Below are 19,975 nucleotides of genomic sequence, written 5' to 3'. Positions count from 1 at the left end.
CGGATGAAACTGGAGCACCCGGAGGAAACCCACTCAGTCAGAGGGAGGATGTACAAACTCTTCACAAACAGTGCCAGAACTGAACTTCAAACTCCAGAGCACCTTGAGCTGTAATAGGGTCGTATTAACCACTACACTACCATGACACTTTATTGGTAGTTCTGACCCATTCATTTTGAATCAGAAGGTTGTATGCTTAAACTTCATCTTGCCAATTTATACTACACAATACTGACCAATAATTCAGCGCACTAGTAGCAGGGAACTACTCAATGCTGGAGGATGCCTTCTTTCATATGAGATGGGAAGAACGTTATTACACAACAGTGATTCCTGAAGACGTTGACATGATTGAAGAGACTCAGTTATGAGGAAACATCTGATATGCTGGGGCTGTTTCCCTTGGCTAAAGGAAGATTTAATTCAGCTACATAAAATTTTAAAGACGCCCAGATAGAGAGATTAAGGAAGAGCCATTTTCCCTACAAGGGAAGCCTCACATTTATCATAAAAGTTAGAAAGGAGTAGGAGAAATTGTTGTTCATCTAAGAGTTGAGGACCTGTGAGTAATGGAAGCAGGAACACTCAAGTTTATTAGGTATTTGGATGAGCTGCAATGTACATTGCTGCTAAGTGGGATTAATCACACCATTTTTTTGGCCTGGCATAGGCTCGATAATTCATTTGACATGGTGAAAATCTTTATGATTTTAAGAAAATCTTCTGCTCACTGCCTTCTCGGGTGAAAATATAAACTACCGTGTCAAAGAAAATGAGTTACCTAGTGTCAACACCAAAAGCTATCTCTCACACAACTTTAAAATGAATAATCTGTTTTATTTTAAATCAAAGATTATAAATAAACTGCAGATGCTGGAAATCAGCAACAAAACCAGAAAGGGATGGAAACACACAGAGAGTAGCAGTGAAAAGATAAAAGTTCTTCAATCTCAAATGTTAGCTCCTGTTTCTCTTGCTGTCATTGCTCTCCGACCCTCTGACCATTTCCTTCATGTTCTGATGAAGAGTCTCGGCCTGAAACGTTGACTGTTTGCTCTTTTCCAAAGATGCTGCCTGGCCTGCTGAGTTCCTCCAGCATTTTTTGTGTGTGCTTTGGATTTCCAGCCTCTGCAGATTTTCTTGTGCCCTTTAATTCCCTGTTTTTATATTTTTTAATATTGTTTGCAGTGCATTGATAAATGCAAATTGGCTTCTACATTTCATATATAAGAGAAATTATGTTTCAGAATACTTAGTCCTCTGTAAAAATGCAGAGGAACCTCAAACCTTAGGAAAGCTGCTGTATAGATACAATCCATTTTTTTCTGACTCGGTTACCTTATGGGGCTCTTAATTAATCTATGTTTCCTGACATGGGTCCTGAACTTTCCTTAACTATACTTACATCATGTTGCCTCCTATTGCTTAGCTTGGAAAAAGTCCCCGAGAATCTCTTTTCCCATTCACAATCTTATAAACTTCTTTAACTTCTTTCAAAGCTGAAGACTCAGATTACTTTTATCATTATTTTCCTCCATAATTCAGTTCTCTGACGCCAGGGTCAGCCACCTGTGCTTGTTTGTATTTCATCCAAAATGCTGACATTTCCCTCATGTTTTAGTTCCTGGAGTCAATTCAGGACTCAGTAAGCTCTGATCAATCTATTCTGCACCTTCACTAGTTTAGCTCTGAGAGATACAGCTCTGTAACAGGCCCTTCTGGCCCAACGAACCCACACCGTCCAATTACACTCATGAGACTAATTAAACTACTAACCCATATATCTTTGGGATGTGGGAGGAAGTCAGAACACCCAGAGGAAACCCATATGGGCACAGGTAAAAGAAACTTCTCACAGACAGCAGTGGAACTGAACCCGGTTCTCTGGCACTGTAATCGCCTTACGCGATCCACGATGCCACAATGCTGTCTACCTTCACAATGACTGAATCACTATTGATCTCACCTCTTCTGGCTGACCTGTCCTGTTTGCTTTAACGCTCCAGTCTATGAAACATTGCAGATTTAGGTTTTTCCTGTGTTTATAATTACCATGTATACTGTTTTATTTGTGAGCTTCATGCCAGCAAGGAAGTTCATTGCATCATGGTGTCAATGATAATCAAAAAATCCGATCTCATCTCATTTGCCAATTTGCCTGGAAAGTTTCTTTATGACCCTTCTACAGATCTCTATTTGTTTTGTCAGTTCTGATGGCCACTTAGTCTCCTATCATCCCGCAGAAGTTTTGGTCGACCTAATCTACAGAATAATATTCCACTTATTATTGCTCTCCAAATTGCCATTAGCGTGGTAGCTTTACAGTACCTGAGTTCAATTCCTGCCACTGCCTGTAAGGAGTTCGTACATTCTCCCCACGACCATGTGGGTTTCTTCCGGGTGCTCCAGTTTCCTCCCACAGTCCAAAGACCTACCGGTTGGTCCTGTGATTAGCATAGGATTAAATTGGGGGATTGCTGGGTGGCGCACCTTGAAGGGCCTATTCCACATTGTATCTCAATAAATAAAAAATAAAATTCTACGTATCCTTTATCAGAGTTTATTTTTTTAAGCTTTAATTGAATTGCCTTCCATCACCCTCTCGGGGAGTGCGGTGCATTTGATTGCATTCTCTCTGCCTGTCCAACTAAGTCTGGTTAGCCATGGGTAAGACATAACCTAGGAACTCTGGGTACCCATGGAAACAATTGATCCAACCAGCAGAAATGATTCAATAAGGAACTCAGTCGCATTTCATTGTGGCTGTGACATAAACCCTCCAGGGCCATCAAACGTGTGAAAATCAAACAGGTGGAGTTGTTCAGCCACTCCAAACTGAAGGGACAGGACCTGAAACATCGATAGCCCATTTGCCTCCACAGCCGCTGCCTGGCCCACTAGGTTTCGCCAGCTAGTTTGGGGTTTTGCTCTGGAGCCTCATGTCTCCAGTCACCTGTGTACATTCCTCATCTCCTCTGGATCCTTTCAGACCCCATTCCTCACCCGAGAGAGTTATTTTAAGTCTGTGTCCTTTAGTTATCTTTCCTTGTATCAGTGGAATACAGTGAGAAGAATGTGCGCTAGAAACAAAGAGAACCTTATCTCTTGGATTAAACTCAAATTATTTGCCAATCACAACATCAGTTACTCATTCCTTAAAACCAATTCCTTATCCACTTTTGAGTTTTACTTATAATACAGTTTCTTGCACAGCGTTATAAAGAAATACAAAGTAAATTTAATTGGGAATTAGTTGAGGTGAATAAGAAAAGGAGTCAGGCAAGGACAGGAAATTTGGTAAAGAGAAATTTTAGACTGTAGCAAATTCCATTCACACCTTATATCTGTCAATGCCATATTTATTAAAGTGAAAAGATATCTGTACCCTTTCAGTTCTACTGTCAATGCACAGTATTCGGTCTGCTGTAGAAGCCTACATAATTCACTGTCAACACACACACAAAACACAATGCCGACTCCTCTCACCACCTTAGCAACCAGCCTGCCTGCATTTGCAATGCAAAGCAACCTGTCCAGGTTGGCAGTTCGCGGCCCTGTGAAACTCCCAGGAATCCTGAACATTTCAAAACGTGTGCAGTTAAGGCGAGCCCTGACATGCACAAAAGAGAGCATCCGACTCATATTGCAACTGGAACACGACGTGGGCTGCCCAGGTACCTTATCTCAGGTGGACTGAAGAGCCAATCGGCGTCTACAGCCATCCAGTTCTTCTCTCGTCACCTGTCCTCTTACTGGGCGTTGTACCTCAAATGATCTACCCATGAATAACAACCTCCATGAAAAACGACAACAGAATGGCACGATGTGTGGGTTAATTAGTCTTGCTAATTCGGGACAGACAAGGGGTGGGTTTATGTCGTGAGGCTGGGCTCTGCACCTGTCACAAAAGGTGTGAATTCTCCCACAGAATCACCGAGGATGCGGTAGGTCTGGACCCAAACCCAGGTCCAATCATACAATGGCAGTCCGCTCTGCCCCCATTTTTCCATATCCAGCTCTGTGCAAACCCACTTCCCAGGGTCCGCCTCCCGGTTTCTCGGCACTCGTTTACCCGCCCTTTCACGCTGCACTCTGCTTCCTCCCTTCAAAGCACATTCACTTTCCGGGTAGGCTTTCGGCCCGCCCTTTCCCTTCTATCCCAGGTGCAAGGTCTCTGAAATAGTAACTACACGGTAGTTTGGGTGGTATCTGTGGAGAAGCCAATAACTTCTCGGCAGGGCAGTCCTTTTTCCAACTGTGTAGCACAGCTCCGCGACTGGGCTGGAGTTGGTCGGCGCCACGACAGTTCTCAGCGAGAGCCCCAGCTCCCTGCCACGCTTGTCTTCCGGTTTTTCCCTTCTTCCCAGGGGATGCCAAGGGCTGTTATTTCCCATCGGCGATTTCACAGTCCGAAGCTGGCAATGATATCACACTTTTCACACAGTAAATCTCGGAGGAAGTAGGCTTGAGCACAGGAACTGAAACAACGAACGCAGGCAATTCTTCCTGAACAGGAACGGCTCGGCTACTGGAACTCTGTTCCAGCTGCCGCTCCAGCCCAGTTCGGGACGGAGGAACAACCGTCTCTTTAAACTGCCTTCCACAACACCGTCCTGCACTCAAGTCGGGAATGCACCCCGTGCCTTTGGGGGCCGGGTTCGAGCCCTTTCAATTCACTGCCGAGTTCTGTTCATTTTCATTTCGTCTATCTCTGCCCCCCAGCAACCCCAGCCTAACGTTTAATATTTCGCCGGCTGCAGCCGAACCGGAGCAGCGAAACCGGGAGGGTGCGTCTCTCTTGCCTTGTCACCTCCCCGATCTTTAGCAAGAACAGGACTTGTGACAGCGTCCGGACGCCTGACACCCCAGGACCTCTCACCCTCCCCTCCCGAGGCCGGCGTAATGAGCCCCTGGAGTTGAGTGTGCTGGTGCTGGGCTCCAATTCCCGGCGGCCGCCGTGCACTTGTTGCTCGACAAGTTAACTCCAGCCTCCGGGGGGTTTCCGCACGGCACCGCTGAGAGGCGGCGAGGACGAGCAGCGGGGTACCGGGCTGCTCGAGGGATGGAAAGGACGGGAGGGGAGGGAGGAGGAGAATTGGGAAGTTCTAGAATGCACTTGAAACAGATGGTTGAGCGTGTGGGTTGTGTAACTAGTGGGTAATGAGATGGAGGAGGGCCCGAGGCATAGATTAGGTGTATAGTACAAGATATTCAAGGGAGAGAGGGTAGAGTGTGATAGAAAGATCGGGAACAGGAGGGTATTTGGAGAGAGGGTAGAGAGAATGGGAGAGATCAGGGAGTATTCGGGTGAAAGTGAGAGTAGAGGGAGTAATCAAAAGAGAAAAGGCAGATATTGTAGGGACAGGGAAAAGCGAGGGGCAGAGTTGAGGGACATGAGAGTATGTGGGAGGGCAGGTGTGTGGGAAGACGAGACAGGGCAGGAGGGAAGGCTTTGGAACGCGGACAGACAGAGGATAACGAGGATAAAGGGCAGGTATGCGGTTCAGCCTGCAGTGGCGGGGTTTGCCGAACGAGATTTTTTTTTACGTATCGTGACTCATCCCCAGCCGCCCAATTTTCTGGTCCAGATTCTCTCGGTACCTTTGCTCTCTGAGCTCCAAGCCCCTCTCACGCACACGTGTTATCTGGCAGGCGCACTCAGCTGTCTGGGCTGCGCTTGGAATAGCGACCGCTGATTGCAGCGTTAAAAACAATGCTGAAACCACTAATCCGAGCAGAAAACTACAGCAACAACCCCCCCCCCCCCAAATTGTAACCAAGGGCTTAGGGCTGGATTGACAGCTCTGACTTGTCTGCAACTCCCGGGCACTTTATTGACCTGTCAGCGAAGTTCATGACTGCACCCCTCTATCTCTGTGGTTACAACCTCCATCCCAGCTTGGCAAAGGGTGTTTAAAATAGTCTTCACACACGTGAAAACAGATAATAAAATGAAACTGGACCCGACCGGTTGTACGAAAATATTTCAGCCGCAGGACAGATTTCCACTCCCATTCTGATGGCACTTCCAAAATATTATTTTGCTATTAACGCCCTTGAATATTTGGAACTTCCTATTTTGGCTGCCAATTATTGTGTGTGTGCGCGCGTCTGCAAACAGGACAGATGGCCCACAACTTCGCTGCGGCCTCCTTTGCACTTGCCCTCGGCTGACCAGCGTAGCGGCAGTGGGGAAGAAGCGACGCAAACCGTCCTTAAAAAGACAACACTCCCGATGAAGCAAAGAATGGAACAGGGCTCCAAATAAAAGGCACCATCACCCCCCCCCCCCTCTCACAACCAACAAAATATGAACCGTGCGGCATCTTTGAATTCAGTCCAGCAAAGCCGAAACCATGTTCCGGCCACACTCAGGCGCTGTCATTAACGCACCCCATAACGAAACCGGTAGTCGAAGTGTTTCGAACTGATGCAAAAACGCAGTCGATTGTCAGGGTGCTCGCTTCCACCCACCGAGCCCTCCCTCCCAAAACACACACACCAAATAAGGGTCCCTTCGATAGTTTACGCTTCTCCCCCCCCTTCCCCCGGCAGAAAAGTGAAATTCTTAACGCAGAGTACTATCTACCGCACCATCCACTCACTCCGCACACTCGGTGCACGAATCCAAAATCTGCTTCACTTGAGTTACTTGGGCAAAAGATCGGATTTTTTTTGTTCTCTCTGTTACGTGTCTTGGAGGCACCCGTACATTTAATCGCATTATCAGTGACTGACAGAAGTAACGAAAAAGTGATCGTAATCCTGGTTACCTGGTCAATGTCTGCAGCGAGAGTTTAGTTTTCAGATCCAGTAGCAATACCTGTACTAGTTCGGAGTTAGCGGCAACTTTTTTTTTGAGGAGCGCGCACACACATACACACTCATTGAAACATGTAAAAACCCTGCTCCGGTGCTGTCTCTGTCTCATCGGATCTGGCACCACTCAGTTCTCCCACAAAGATATAAAGCGCGCCGGCTGGGACAGAAACTCCGCCCCCAACACACCTTCTTACCAATCGTCCAACGGCGACGTTAACTGACAGTTGGGTGCGCCAATCCCTGGCGAATATCTGTTAATTCCCCTCCTCGCCGCTCCACACGCGTCCATTTCAACTGTTGGAAATCGACAACTGCACTTGCCAGCAGAACTACTTATGAGAGTCTGGGTGATAATGTGTATATAAAATATAACAGAGTCCATGTCGAGTAGTAACAATAAAACGTGAAATTATTCTGCTTCATTTAATCGGGCAATCGCGAGCCTGCACCGCGAGCCACACGGTTTTAATATTTAATTGGAAAACTCAGACTTTCTTATGGAAAAAAGAATTAACGTGACAATGCTTCTGTTGAGGACTGTATGCATCGATTAATACTATTCCTCTCTGGATTAGAAGTTTTATTTTTTTTTAAAGTTTTAAAAAGGAAAACAAACCATTGCAAGGACTCGGCGTGTCAAGCATCGTCTGTGGAGGTAGTTTCGGATTGAGACCCTGCATTCCTGCTTCGACCATCCCCTGCCTCCACTGATGCTGCCTGACCTGCTGAGTTCTTCCAGCAGGGTCTTTTTTTTTTGCCGCGGATTCCAACCTGTGGAGGCGTGTGGACCTCTCAGGAGCAGGTCTTGCTGCACTTTTCCCGAGCAACGCCTGAAACAAGAATTCCCTGTCTTTTTAGCATAAAAGCTGCTCGTTACCTTCCAAGTGAATCAGCTTTCTCCACGGTGCCAGAACAATATATCTATCTACCTATTAGGCGCAAGGGTTCCACTTCGGAAGTGGAAACTTTGTATATTTTACTGTTATTTACAAAAATATGGATGCGGGGCACCCGTGACAGCAAGTTATGAATCGACTGGTTGGCAAGAACACACTTTCACTGTTCGTTCAATCTCCGATACTAGTATTTAAAGATATTCCCAAGGTGACTTTGCCTTAAATTGAACGTTCTGCTTAGTTGAACATAGTTCAAGCCGTCACATTTTAAAAGATTTTTTTTTAAGCAGTGATGTTGTTCAATGCAAAAGCAAAACAAGGCAGGACTGTCATTCACGATGTGAATATAAACAGAAGAGATTCTGCAGATGCTGGAAATCCAGAGTATCACGCCCAAAATGCTGGAGGAACTCAGCAGATCAGGCGGCATCTATGGAGAGGACTAAAAAGTTGACATTTCGGGCCGAAACCCTTCATCGGGACAGTAAAAAACACGGGAAAACAATGAGATAATTAGCAAAGTGCTTTATTTCGACCTTAGTCTTGGCACAAGGTTCTTGCCAGTCCTTCCTGAAAAATTAACAGCTAAGGAGATACAGACCTGAAGATAAATTAACAATCAGTTATCTCTGATATTTACACCTGGTGGTATCTTACTTATGAAATTGCTACTGAAGTCGACCATCAAGTGAGGGCAAGTCCGCCCCACCCCCGTGTGGACACAATGAAGAAACATGAGCGGGATTCTTTTACAAATTCAATTTACAATTCTTTTACAATTCAATCTGAAAGTCATATTATAATTCTATCCCAAACATCTGAAATATAACTGGTATCTGAACCGATTCACAGACGGGACTTACTGATGTCAAGTTATCGCCACGTTCAGAGAGGGAGAGAGAGAGAAAGAGAGAGAGGGGGAAGAGACAGACAGACAGAGGGAGAGAGTAGGGATAAGAGAGAGCGGGAGAGAGAGGGGGAAGAGACAGACAGACAGAGGGAGAGAGTAGGGATAAGAGAGAGCGGGAGAGAGAGGGGGAAGAGACAGACAGACAGAGGGAGAGAGTGGGGATAAGAGAGAGCGGGAGAGAGGGGGGGAGAGAGAAGGGGAAGAGAGAAACAGACAGACAGAGAGAGGGAGAGAGAAGGGGAGAGTGACTGACAGAGGGAGAGAGAGGGAGAGAAAGAGAGAGAGAGGGGGAAGAGACAGACAGACAGAGGGAGAGAGTGGGGATAAGAGAGAGCGGGAGAGAGGGGGAAGAGACAGACAGACAGAGGGAGAGAGTGGGGATAAGAGAGAGCGGGAGAGAGGGGGGGAGAGAGAAGGGGGAGAGAGAAACAGACAGACAGAGAGAGGGAGAGAGAAGGGGAGAGTGACTGACAGAGGGAGAGAGAGGGAGAGAAAGAGAGAGAGAGGGGGAAGAGACAGACAGACAGAGGGAGAGAGTGGGGATAAGAGAGAGCGGGAGAGAGGGGGAAGAGACAGACAGACAGAGGGAGAGAGTGGGGATAAGAGAGAGCGGGAGAGAGGGGGGGAGAGAGAAGGGGGAGAGAGAAGGGGGAGAGAGAAACAGACAGACAGAGAGAGGGAGAGAGAAGGGGAGAGAGTGACTGACAGAGGGAGAGAGAGAGGGAGAGAAAGACAGAGAGAGGGGGGGAAGAGGGAAAAGAAAGAAAAAGAGAGAGATTCCATTGTGATCAGCAGATCAGCCCCATGTTAATCAGTATGTAATTTATTTGTGCTTAGATAGGTTCTTCTGGAGGTTTTTGATTTTAAAAAAAATAATTGGGGAAAGGATGGGTCACTGAAGCAGTTTCCAGAAGAGAAGAGATGAAGAGGAGAAAATGGTTGGGTTGAGTTGTTCTCCGATCTTGGCAATTTACTTGCAAACTATTCGTTGCCCTGCGAGGGGGCACATAGGCAGTGCGATGTTGGTTCTGGAGGAAAACTGTGCACAGAATCCGGATTACGGCAGACAAAATGCTAGAGGAACTCAGCATCAACAGAGAGAAATAAAGAGTTGACGTTTCTGGCCCAGGCCTTTCATCAGGACTGCCTAAATAGGTTTAGGAAGTAGAATCAAATTGTAACTTATAAAATAGACGAGGCAGTGGCTTGAATGTTAAGATTAGGACAGAGCCCAAGGCTGAGTCTACCTGGAAGGTTCCAGCAAAGAGTTCACTGTAAGGAATAGGTCGGCTGGCCTCTGTCTCTCCCTCCGCTGCTTATGTGTATGGTTCTGTAACCGGTTTGATAACACATGGGAAAACCAATCTCCCGCAGTGTTGCCAGGGAACTGTGCTTAGTCACTGAACGGCGTTAAATGCCGGACAAAAATGCCTGTGGTGTCGACAGCTGGAACTTACAATAGTGTCCCTATGCTACACAGCGAGCAGGCAGCGCTGATTCCGCTAAGAATAACGTTAAATTTACAAAATAGTTGTCTCCTGAGTCAGTGATGATGAAATAAGCGCAAAACTCCAGTGCCATGTCGGGGAGCCTGCGCTTTGAAATCTACTTTGTTTTGAAAGTAATACGTTTAATGTATTTACATTAATGAACAACTGGTGATTATGCTTTCCATCGTGAACATAATTAAGATGGTGACCTGCAAAGTGGTTAGCTCCTCAAGTATACAGAGTAATCTCACAGAATATTAATCCTGATAGAGGTAGGCGAAATTATGAGTGGTATATGTAGGGTAAATGCAAGCGGGCTTTTTTTTCCCCACTGAGACTGGGTGAGACTCGAGCTTGTGGAGGTCATGGGTTAAGAGTGAAAGGTGAAATGTCTATGGGGGATGATATGGGAGGGGGGACGTCTTCACTGAAGTGAAGAACGAGCTGCCAGCCAAAGTGATGGATGCGGGGTCAATTTCACCATCAAAGCAGCATTTGGAGAGGTACATAAATGGGAGGGGTATGGACTAGGTGCGACTAGGCAAAATAATAGTTCGGCACAGGCTAGATGGACCGAAAGGCCTGTTTCTGAGCTGTAGTGTCCTATGATCTATGAATTGCGAACAATGCAGTTATGTCGTATTGGATACGATGTCCGACAGGACAGACTTATAAAATCTTTAAATGTTAATTCCGCAACCTTATAATTTTGAACATGCCCGTCAAAAGTATTTGCTCAGAAGTGAGCAAATCAATTCTTCGACCTACATTCGTACAGACATTTCTCAAATATCTTCACCGCAGACACTGATTCTATATCAATTAACCTTAATATTCATCCCCGCTCTTCATGTCATTTCTGTCTTTATGACTTAGGGCTCTTTAAATCTTGGTGCTTCGAAAATGTTCCCTGTAGTCCTGATATTGTGCCACAAGGTGGAGCAAGCGAGGAATTAGAACTCTGGTGCCTGGCAGCTTGATGATGGTTTTCCGCCTTTGCTGACCTCAGCATACGTCAAAACTTTATTTTAGGGATTTCTGGGTTTCCGGGGATTTAACTTGTTTAGAGTATGATGTCTTCGTGGGGGGATCTTATGGGCAAATCAACAGTGAATTCAGGAGATGCGTGTGTCCGTTTAACATCTCTGATTCGGACGGTTAAGGGGAATGGAGCGTGAGCACCAGGCTGGTGTACCCGAGAAACTCGGAGGGAATTCTGCAGTATCTGAAATGTTGTGTTGTCCTGCCGTTCCTCTGAGATACAGTGTCCGGGGGCCCACATCAATATACAGAATAGTGTCCAGGCAGCTCTTCACAGTGGCAGACAAAATGCTGGAGGAACCAAGCGAGACAACTTTTGCAGTGAGGAGTGGGCAGGAGACCTCAGAGGCACCCCGGTGTGGTGCTGTGCTGAGAAGTGGTGTGGAAATGCCACTTCTTCAGAAAGATCTTGGTATTGCTGATTTTTAAAGTGGAGTCACAGTTAAAGGAGATTTCCCTTGAGACATTATCAAGCCAAACATGGTAGATTGCCCATTAATCCGCAGGTGGCATTTACCGAGACCAGTCCTCCCGGTGCGGCCTCCTCTCTGTCGGCACAGATTGAGGGTTCACTTGGTCAAGTACCTTTACTCTATCCACTGTAACAGCCAGGATCTACCACCTCCCCCACCCCCCCACCACCCCCCCCCCCCCCCCCCCCGTGGCCACCCATTCTACTTCCACTTCCCATTCCCACACGGAGACGTCTGTCCATGGACTCCTCTGCCACCATGATGCACCATCAATAACTCACACTGAGACGTAAGGCGAGATATCGGCTTTTATTGACTGGAAGAAGGAACCAGTGAGTGAGTGACCATCATACTACGTCCTGGAGACTGAGGCCGAGCGTCAGGCCTCAGATCGCCTTTATACAGGGGCCTGTGGGAGGAGCCACAGGAGCAGTCAGCAGGGGGTGTGTCCAGACAGGCACACTTAGTTCACCACACACCAAGCAAAGGCTCGGCTCAGATTAAAGGAACACCATTAATCTGAGGAACTCACGGTCTGCTGTACTAATCTACAACCTGACCGCATCAACATCAATTTCCTGAACCACTCCCCTCGGTTTCACCCCTCCCCACCCCTCTTTATTCTCCCTTTCTCATTTAGCCCTTCCCTTTTCTCCTCGCTCCCTCTCATGGCTTGACCATCACTAAGGTATCCATGATAGGTCAGGTGCATTTTGGAGATTCTTATAAACTTTATTCATAATAGAAATTATTTACTAAAGTAAACCATTCATATACTGTTAGGTTACATTCCTTAAGATCAACTGATCTGTTGCCTTTCCTGTGGCCCTCTTGCATGATACATTACTACAGTAATTGAGGAGCATCCTCAGCTAGCCTGGCCCCTCACTGTGCAGTAGCAGAAGAAGCCTATATCACTGTCCTTCTGGTAGCTACACTAAACTTCAGTGCATCCCTCAGCGCGGACTCCTGGAGTTCAAGGGCTGAGAAGCAATGTTGCAGCTATATAGGACCCTGGTCAGTCCCCACTTAGAGAACTGTGCTCAGTTCTGGTCACCTCACTACAGGAAGGATGTGGAAGCCATAGAAAGGGTGTAGAGGAGACATTGCCTGGATTGGACAGCATGACTTATGAGAGTAGGTTGAGTGAACTTGGAATGATGGAGGATGAGAGGTGACCTGATAGAGGTGTATAAGATGATGAGAGGCATTGATCGTGTGGATAGTCAGAGGCTTTTTCCCAGGGCTGAAATGGCTGACGTAAAAGGGCACAGTTGGAAGTAGGTACCGAGGGGATGTCAGGGCTAAGTTTTGTACGCAGAGAGTGGAATGGGCTGCCAGCGACGGGGTGGCAGCTGTTACAATAGGGTCTTTTAAAAGACTCCTGGACAGGTACATGGAGCTTAGAAAAATAGAGGGCTATGGGTAAACCTAGGTAATTTCTAAAGTAAGTACATGTTTGGCTCAGCATTGTGGGCCGAAGGGCCTGTATTATGCTGTAGATTTTCTATGTTTCTATGAACGAACTGAGTACCTGGAACAAACTGCCAGATCAAGTAGTTGAGACGAGTACGATTGGAACATTTGGGGAGGGGAGGGGCTTGGAGTGTCCTAGGCCAAATTTTGGCCACAGGGACTAGCAGGAAGGATGCTGGGGTAGGCATAGACTGGCTGGGCTGAAGGGCCTGTTTCTGTCCTGTGTTACTCTCTGACTATGACCCACACTTTGCTTCATCTGATTCCTCCCCTCCATCTCTTTTCCCCATGGGTCTATTGTCCTTTCCTATTAGATTCCAGCTTCATCCCTTTGCCACTTCCACACATCTCTTCAGTACCAACCCCATACTCCCACACCTACCTACCTTTACCCTCTCACCTGAACTCACCTATCACCCACCAGCTCGTGTTCCGCTTCCTCACCCCACCCTTTTATTCTGAATTCAACCCATTTTCATTCCAGTCCTGATGAAGAGCCTTGGCCTAAAACGTCAACTGCTCTTTTCCCTCGATACCTGACCTCCTGAGTTCCTCCAGCATTTTGGGTGTATCTTTCCCAATTTCTAGCAACCCAAAGTTTGTGGATCGCTGCGAGTCTCCTAGGGGAAGTCGAAGTCAAAGGCCTGATGTCAGCAAGTTCAAGTCCACCGAAGGCAGGAGTCCTGGGGTTGGAGTACAGGGGAGGGAGGAACAGGGCTGGTTTTGTTGCTTATTGTGTTCTGTTTTGTTCTGCTGAGCTTGGTGTGAAGACACTTCCGGGCAGTCCCCAGCACACCCTCAAGTACGTTGGTAGTTAAGGCAAACCTCACCTTTCACTATGTTTTGATGTAATCATGATAAATAAATCTGAATCTTGAGCCTGCAGTCTCACTCGTGGTGCCATGATCAGTTTCTAATTGTTGGAGTTAGTTTCCTTATTTTGACTGCCTGAATCTCAGGACCAACTTTTTACCCACCCAAACAGCCCTAAACGCGCCAGCCCCTGCTACGTGCTAACTGAAGAATCACTCTTGTCAGATCTCAACACCTCATCCCTACCCCATGGCCAGGGCCAGGCCTTTCTCAACTCACCCAAGGTGCCATCTCTCATAAATTCCAAGACTATCTACACCATCCGTAAGGAGTCTTTGTATGTCCTCCCCGTGGAATGTGTGGATTTTCCCTGAGTGTTTCAGTTTCCTCCCACAGTCCAAAGATGTACCAGGTATGTTAATTGGTCATTGTAGATTGTCCCATGATTAGAATAGGGTTAATCGGGGTTGTGAGGTTGTTGTTTCCTTAAGGTTGCTATATTCCGTGGTGGTAATGGGGACAAACTCCCACTACTTATTAAATGCTCCCAAAGGTATGTGGCTCAAATAGCCTCTGACAACCAAATCCAGCTCCTAGCCTTCACGTGTGCCTTAGTTACCAAGCCCTGCAGAACAGTTTCTACTGACAAGAAGAAGGGCAAAGGTGGGTCACTAGTGCCTTAAGTCAGTCATTCGAGGCTCATCAGCCATACTCGGCAGCTCATCTAGGAGAAGGAAAACTCTGATCTCAAACCTCGGCTGCCTTGCGGCCACACCCACTCATTGAAAAAGCTTCGGGAGTCAATCCCAACGGCAAAATCTGGAGCTGGAATCCCTAAGTAGACTGGCAACTCCAGTGAAGCCGCTGGTGCCAAATGGTATCAGTCTCCGTCCTTCCTTTGGGTTCATCAGATGCAATGAGAGGGGGAGTTTGCTCTCCATATCATAGTGCCCTGGCTTGCGTATCAGACAGCTAGGACGCAACATCCATGGTGGATCCTGACAGACAGAGGCCTCATCAATCAGGGTTGTGAGGTTGCTGGGGCAGTATGTCTCGAAGGGCCTGCGTTGGATCGCTAAATAAAATTTTAAAAATTAATTATGTTATAAGGTGTGAATGCTCACAATTATTTGCGCTTGTTACAGTCTATAATGATACAATGGAAATCTCACCTTTTTAGCTCAGCCGATGTGAGAAGGAATTGAATTTTACCACTTGATGAATAATAGGAACAGAGTTTCAATTTTGGACGTCAGAGGAAGATAAAAGAGCACAAACTATTTTTCTTTCACACAAACTCATAATCTGAATGTTCTTACCTTGACATGTACAGAGCTGTTTGGCGATATCATCCCATTTTGAAAAGCTTCAAGATGTTGGTCAAGAAGTTCCATTGTGCAAGAAGAAAGTCAAGGTAGCTCTGCAGTAAATATAGAAGTAAACATTTATTTGGCATACTGGGGGAGGAAGCCCTTTAGTTATTGAATTATTGCAGTAGTAATCCATCTCAGAGGAGCACAAGAGTGGCACCAGTACTATAAATGCAGTGGAACAGTACTGAAAGCATTGGCTGTGAATGTAAAGAATGAAAAAGAATGGTTTATTCTTGTAATTTCTTTTATTATAAAGTTAATTTTGTTAAAAATCCTTTGATGTACCAAGAAATATTTTCCTTACTTTGTAAATAATATGACTATAACTTTGCTCCATGGCTTTGGATTACAGAAAAGTGAATCTAGGCCTTGGCCTGTGCTATTCCAAGCACCCTGTACTCAAAAGCCCTCAAGGGGATTATTTCCCTGGTGCTTCAAAGTCAAAGTGAAATCTCTTATCAGAGAACATACATGCTATTTTAAGACTTACTTCCTTGAAGGCATTAACAGGAAAATAAAGAAATACAATGGAATTTATGAAAAACTATAGCTTTGTTTGCTATATCCACCACTTTCTGCAGGTTTTTCTATTTTTCTGTTCCTGGGCATTGGTGTTTCCATAGCAGGTCATGATGCAACCAGTTAGGATACTCTCAACTATGGATCTATAGAAGTTGGTCAAAGTTTTTGGTGACACACCAAATTTGTGCAAGCTTCCTATAATTCAGGATATTCGCAAAGACAGGTGTGTAAAAAGGGCCCGAAGGATCACTGGGAACTTGAGTCACCCCAATCACAATCTATTCCAGCTACTACCATCTGGGAAACGGTACCACAGCATAAAGGTCAGGACCAACAGGTGCTGGGCCATCAGACAGATTGACACATGCTGATTTGAGTGTATTTCTATATTAGATTGACTGTTCTATTTATTATAAATTACTATGATTGTACATTGCACATTTAGACAGAGACATAACGTAAAGATTTTTACTCCTCATGCATGTGAAGGATGTAAGAAATAAAGTCAATTCAATTCAATAAACAGTGACACACAAACAGCCTATGTACAAAAGCAGACATATTGTGCAAATAAATAAAAATACTGAGAACATGGGCAGTGAGCTTGTAGGTTGCAGAATCAGTTCAGTGTTGATGTGAGTGAAGTTATTTGTGCCGGTTCAGGAACCTGCTGGTTGTAGAGTAATAACTGTTCCATAACCTAGTGGTGTTGGGCCCTAGCCTCCTGTACCTCCTGCCTAATTGAAGTAGTGAGAAGAGAGTGGGGTCTGAATGGCCGGGGTCATTGACGATGGAGGCCACTTTCTTGTGGCACTGCTCCATGTAAATGTGCTCTGTAGTGGGGAGAGCTTTGCTTGCTATATCCACCACTTTCTGTTGGTTTTTCTAGTCCTGGGAATTGGTGCTTCCATAGCAGGTTATGATGCAACCAGTTAGGGCACTCTCAACTGTGGATCTATGGAAGCTGGTCAAAGTTTTTGGTGACACGCCAAATTTGTGCAAGCTTCTTAGAAAGCCGGGGCACTGTAGTACCTTCAGTTAATGACACATGCTATCGTCAAGCAGATGTTGAAGGATTTTTTACCTTAGCTTTTGGAACTAGCAGGTTTTGCCCATGCAGAGAGTGGTGCAATATATCTGCTATCTGCACTGACAGTCACAATATCCCAAATGCAATAGGGTGGTTGATGACTGCCACTGCCACCACTATCAATTCATGGATTTGTAGGATTAGATGAGGAAATTAATCAGTACTTAATGGGAAAGAGCGAAGGAATGAGATTCCAGCATCTCTGGTTTCTTCCTTCTCCAAAGGAATGAAACCAATTGGATAATTCTTTCAGAGAATCATTTGACTGACCCTTGTTATAGTGATTCTGTGATGAAAGGCAGTGCTTAATCTGACCACTGGTTTTGCTTACATTGTAATTTATCTATCACATTGAACAGTCGTTATTGGTATTGGCAAAGTGATATATATCAAAGAGTCCTGAACGCAGCACATAGCTCAATAATACTAAAGGCATGCCAGCACCTCTACTTTCTTGGAAGTGTAAGGAGATTTAGCACTTTACTCTTACAAACTTTTGAGAAAAGTTTGAGAAAAGCTTGAGAAAAGTTTGAGAAAAGCTCCCCTGAAAACATTCTTATTGGTTACATCATGGCCTGGTATATAAATTCCAATGCATGGAAATGCAAGAACTGGCAGACGAAAGTGGAGACAGTCCAGTGCATTGGGGCCACAGTCCTCCCTACCATTGGCAGCACCTATGCGAGGTGCTGCCTCAGGAAAGTGGCATCTGTCATCAAGGATTCACACCAGCCAGGTCAGGCGCTCTTTCCACTATTGCCGTTGGGCAGGAGGTGCAGGAGCTATAAGTCCTGGCTGGTTGAGGAGCAGCTACTTTCCTACAATCATCATGTTCTTGTGCTAACCTGCAATGCCCTCATACTACCTCAGCAATGGAACACCACAAACCACAGAGACTTGTTCCATAGTGCCTTGCTTTGAACTCTTTTTCTTCAGTATTGTACAATTTACACTGTATGCTGTCTGACTCGACATGATGTTGCTAAAAGCAAGACTTTCAGTGCACATGTACCTTGCTGCACTTGTGCATATGACAGAAAACTCAATTTGAACGGTTAACTTCATGCTTGGCACTAAATGAATGCTCACCACATTGAGGCAAATCCTTCATAAATTTAAATACTTAAATTAACATCAAATTTAAAATTAAAAGTAATTAACACATTTAATAAAATCTATTATCCATGCGCTCTATTTTTGGCAAGAATTGAAAGTCACCGCTGGTAATGGGATTCTTTTTTATACACTCATTGGCCACTTTATTATGTTCCTCCCGTACCTCATATATTGGCCACTGTATGTATGTTCCTGGTCTTCTGGTGCTGTAGCCCATCTGCTTCAAGGTTCGACATGTTATGCATTCAGAGCTGCTTTTCTGTACACCACTGTAGTAATGCGTGGTTATTTGAGTTACTGTCACCTTCCTGAGCTTACAGAAATGGCACCCACTGTATATTTTCTTATGTTTTTTTTTACCATTCTCTGTAAGCTCTAGAAACTGTTGTGTGTGAAAATCCCAGGAGATTAGCAGCTTGTGAGATACTCAAACCACCCTGTCTGGCACCAACAATGATTCCGTGGTCAAAGGCACCTGGATTGCCTTCCTTCCTTATTCTAATAACACACACAAAATGCTGGTGGAACACAGCAGGCCGGGCAGCATCTATAGGGAGAAGCGCTGTCGACGTTTCAGGCCGAGACCCTTCGTCAGGACTAACTGAAAGGAAAGATAGTAAGAGATTTGAAAGTAGGAGGGGGAGGGGAAATGCAAAATGATAGGAGAAGACCGGAGGGGGTGGGATGGCTAAGAGCCAGAAAGGTGATTGGCAAAAGGGATACAGAGCTGGAGAAGGGAAAGGATCATGGGACAGGAGGCCTAGGGAGAAAGAAAGGAGGAGGAAAGCACCAGAGGGAGATGGAGAACAGGCAGAGTGATGGGCAGAAAGAGAGAGAAAAAAAAGAGGGGGAAAAAAAGCTAAATATATCAGGGATGGGGTAAGAAGGGGAGGAGGGGCATTAACAGAAGTAAGAGAAGTCAATGTTATTGGCAAAAGGGATACAGAGCTAGAGAAAGGAAAGGATTATGATTGGCAAAAGGGATCTCAGCTTCACCCCGCCCCTCCAGTCTTCTCCTATCATTTTGCATCTCCCCACCCCCTCCTACTTTCAAATCTCTTACTGTCTTTCCTTTCAGTTAGTCCTGACGAAGGGTCTCGGCCCGAAACATCGACAGCACTTCTCCCTATAGATGCTGCCTGGCCTGCTGTGTTCCACCAGCATTTTGTGTGTGTTGCTTGAATTTCCAGCATCTGCAGATTTCCTCGTGTTTTCCTTATTCTAATGTTTGGTTTGTACAGCAACTAAGCCTCTTGATCATGCCTCTATGCTTTCATGCCTTGAGTTGCTGCCATATGATTGGCTGATTAGATATTTTTATTAACAGATGTACCCAATGTGTATAGAAGAAAATTTGCCTCAGATAATGATAGAGTTTTTGAGAATTTTACAGGAACTGACAGAACAGGTAGATGACACACCCTTTTGTCAATAGAAGACAGCTGGACAGAGGTTGTTAATGCAGACTATAGTGGATGGAGCATGTTGTATTTTTTTAGTTCAGTAGCTAAGAGAAGTTTAGGTAGATAAATAGATTGGAAAGGCATGAGGGCTATGGTCCAGTTGCGGATTTATGGGATTAGGCAAAATAACAGCTTGGCCTGGATTAGGTGGGCCAAAGGGCCTGTTTCTGTCCTGTAGTGCTCTTCGACTCTGTGACTCTAGCAGTACAACGGGTGCTTTTCATTTATTTACATTTCCACTGTTCGATGACCCGAAACAGTGACTCCGTAGATGCAGCCTGACCTGCTGAGTTCCTCCCAGGTCTTGTCTGAGTTGCCCCGGATTCTCAGCATCTACAGAATCTCTCGTGTTTACAATTCCACTACTTAAATAAATGTATGGTGGTTTATAACCATTTAACCATATAACACACAGCACGGAAACAGGCCATCTTGGCCCTCCTAGTCCGTGCCGAACTCTTAATCTCACCTAGTCCCACCTACCCGCACT

General features: G+C 45.6%; 1 protein-coding gene across 10 annotated transcripts in view; it reads right to left on the bottom strand.

Moving 5' to 3' along the window:
• Positions 1-19,975, bottom strand: part of LOC132380002 (inward rectifier potassium channel 2) — a 285,153-nt gene that overhangs the window by 70,556 nt on the left and 194,622 nt on the right. For 4 of the 10 annotated variants that reach the window (XM_059948443.1, XM_059948445.1, XM_059948446.1 and 1 more), the window contains one exon: positions 15,241-15,341. The gene's annotated coding sequence lies outside the window, so the exon portion shown is untranslated. Of the gene's footprint in view, positions 1-2,328; positions 3,098-5,601; positions 5,624-6,773; positions 6,936-11,872; positions 14,997-15,240; positions 15,342-19,975 lie in introns of those variants that run through there. The other 6 variants (XR_009507600.1, XR_009507601.1, XM_059948441.1 and 3 more) reach the window with 4 other exon arrangements.

The sequence above is a fragment of the Hypanus sabinus genome, chromosome 23 (assembly GCF_030144855.1).
Source record: "Hypanus sabinus isolate sHypSab1 chromosome 23, sHypSab1.hap1, whole genome shotgun sequence".
NCBI lineage: Eukaryota > Metazoa > Chordata > Chondrichthyes > Myliobatiformes > Dasyatidae > Hypanus > Hypanus sabinus.
Note: the sequence above shows the minus strand (reverse complement) of the source record. Positions and strands in the feature narration are given on the sequence as shown.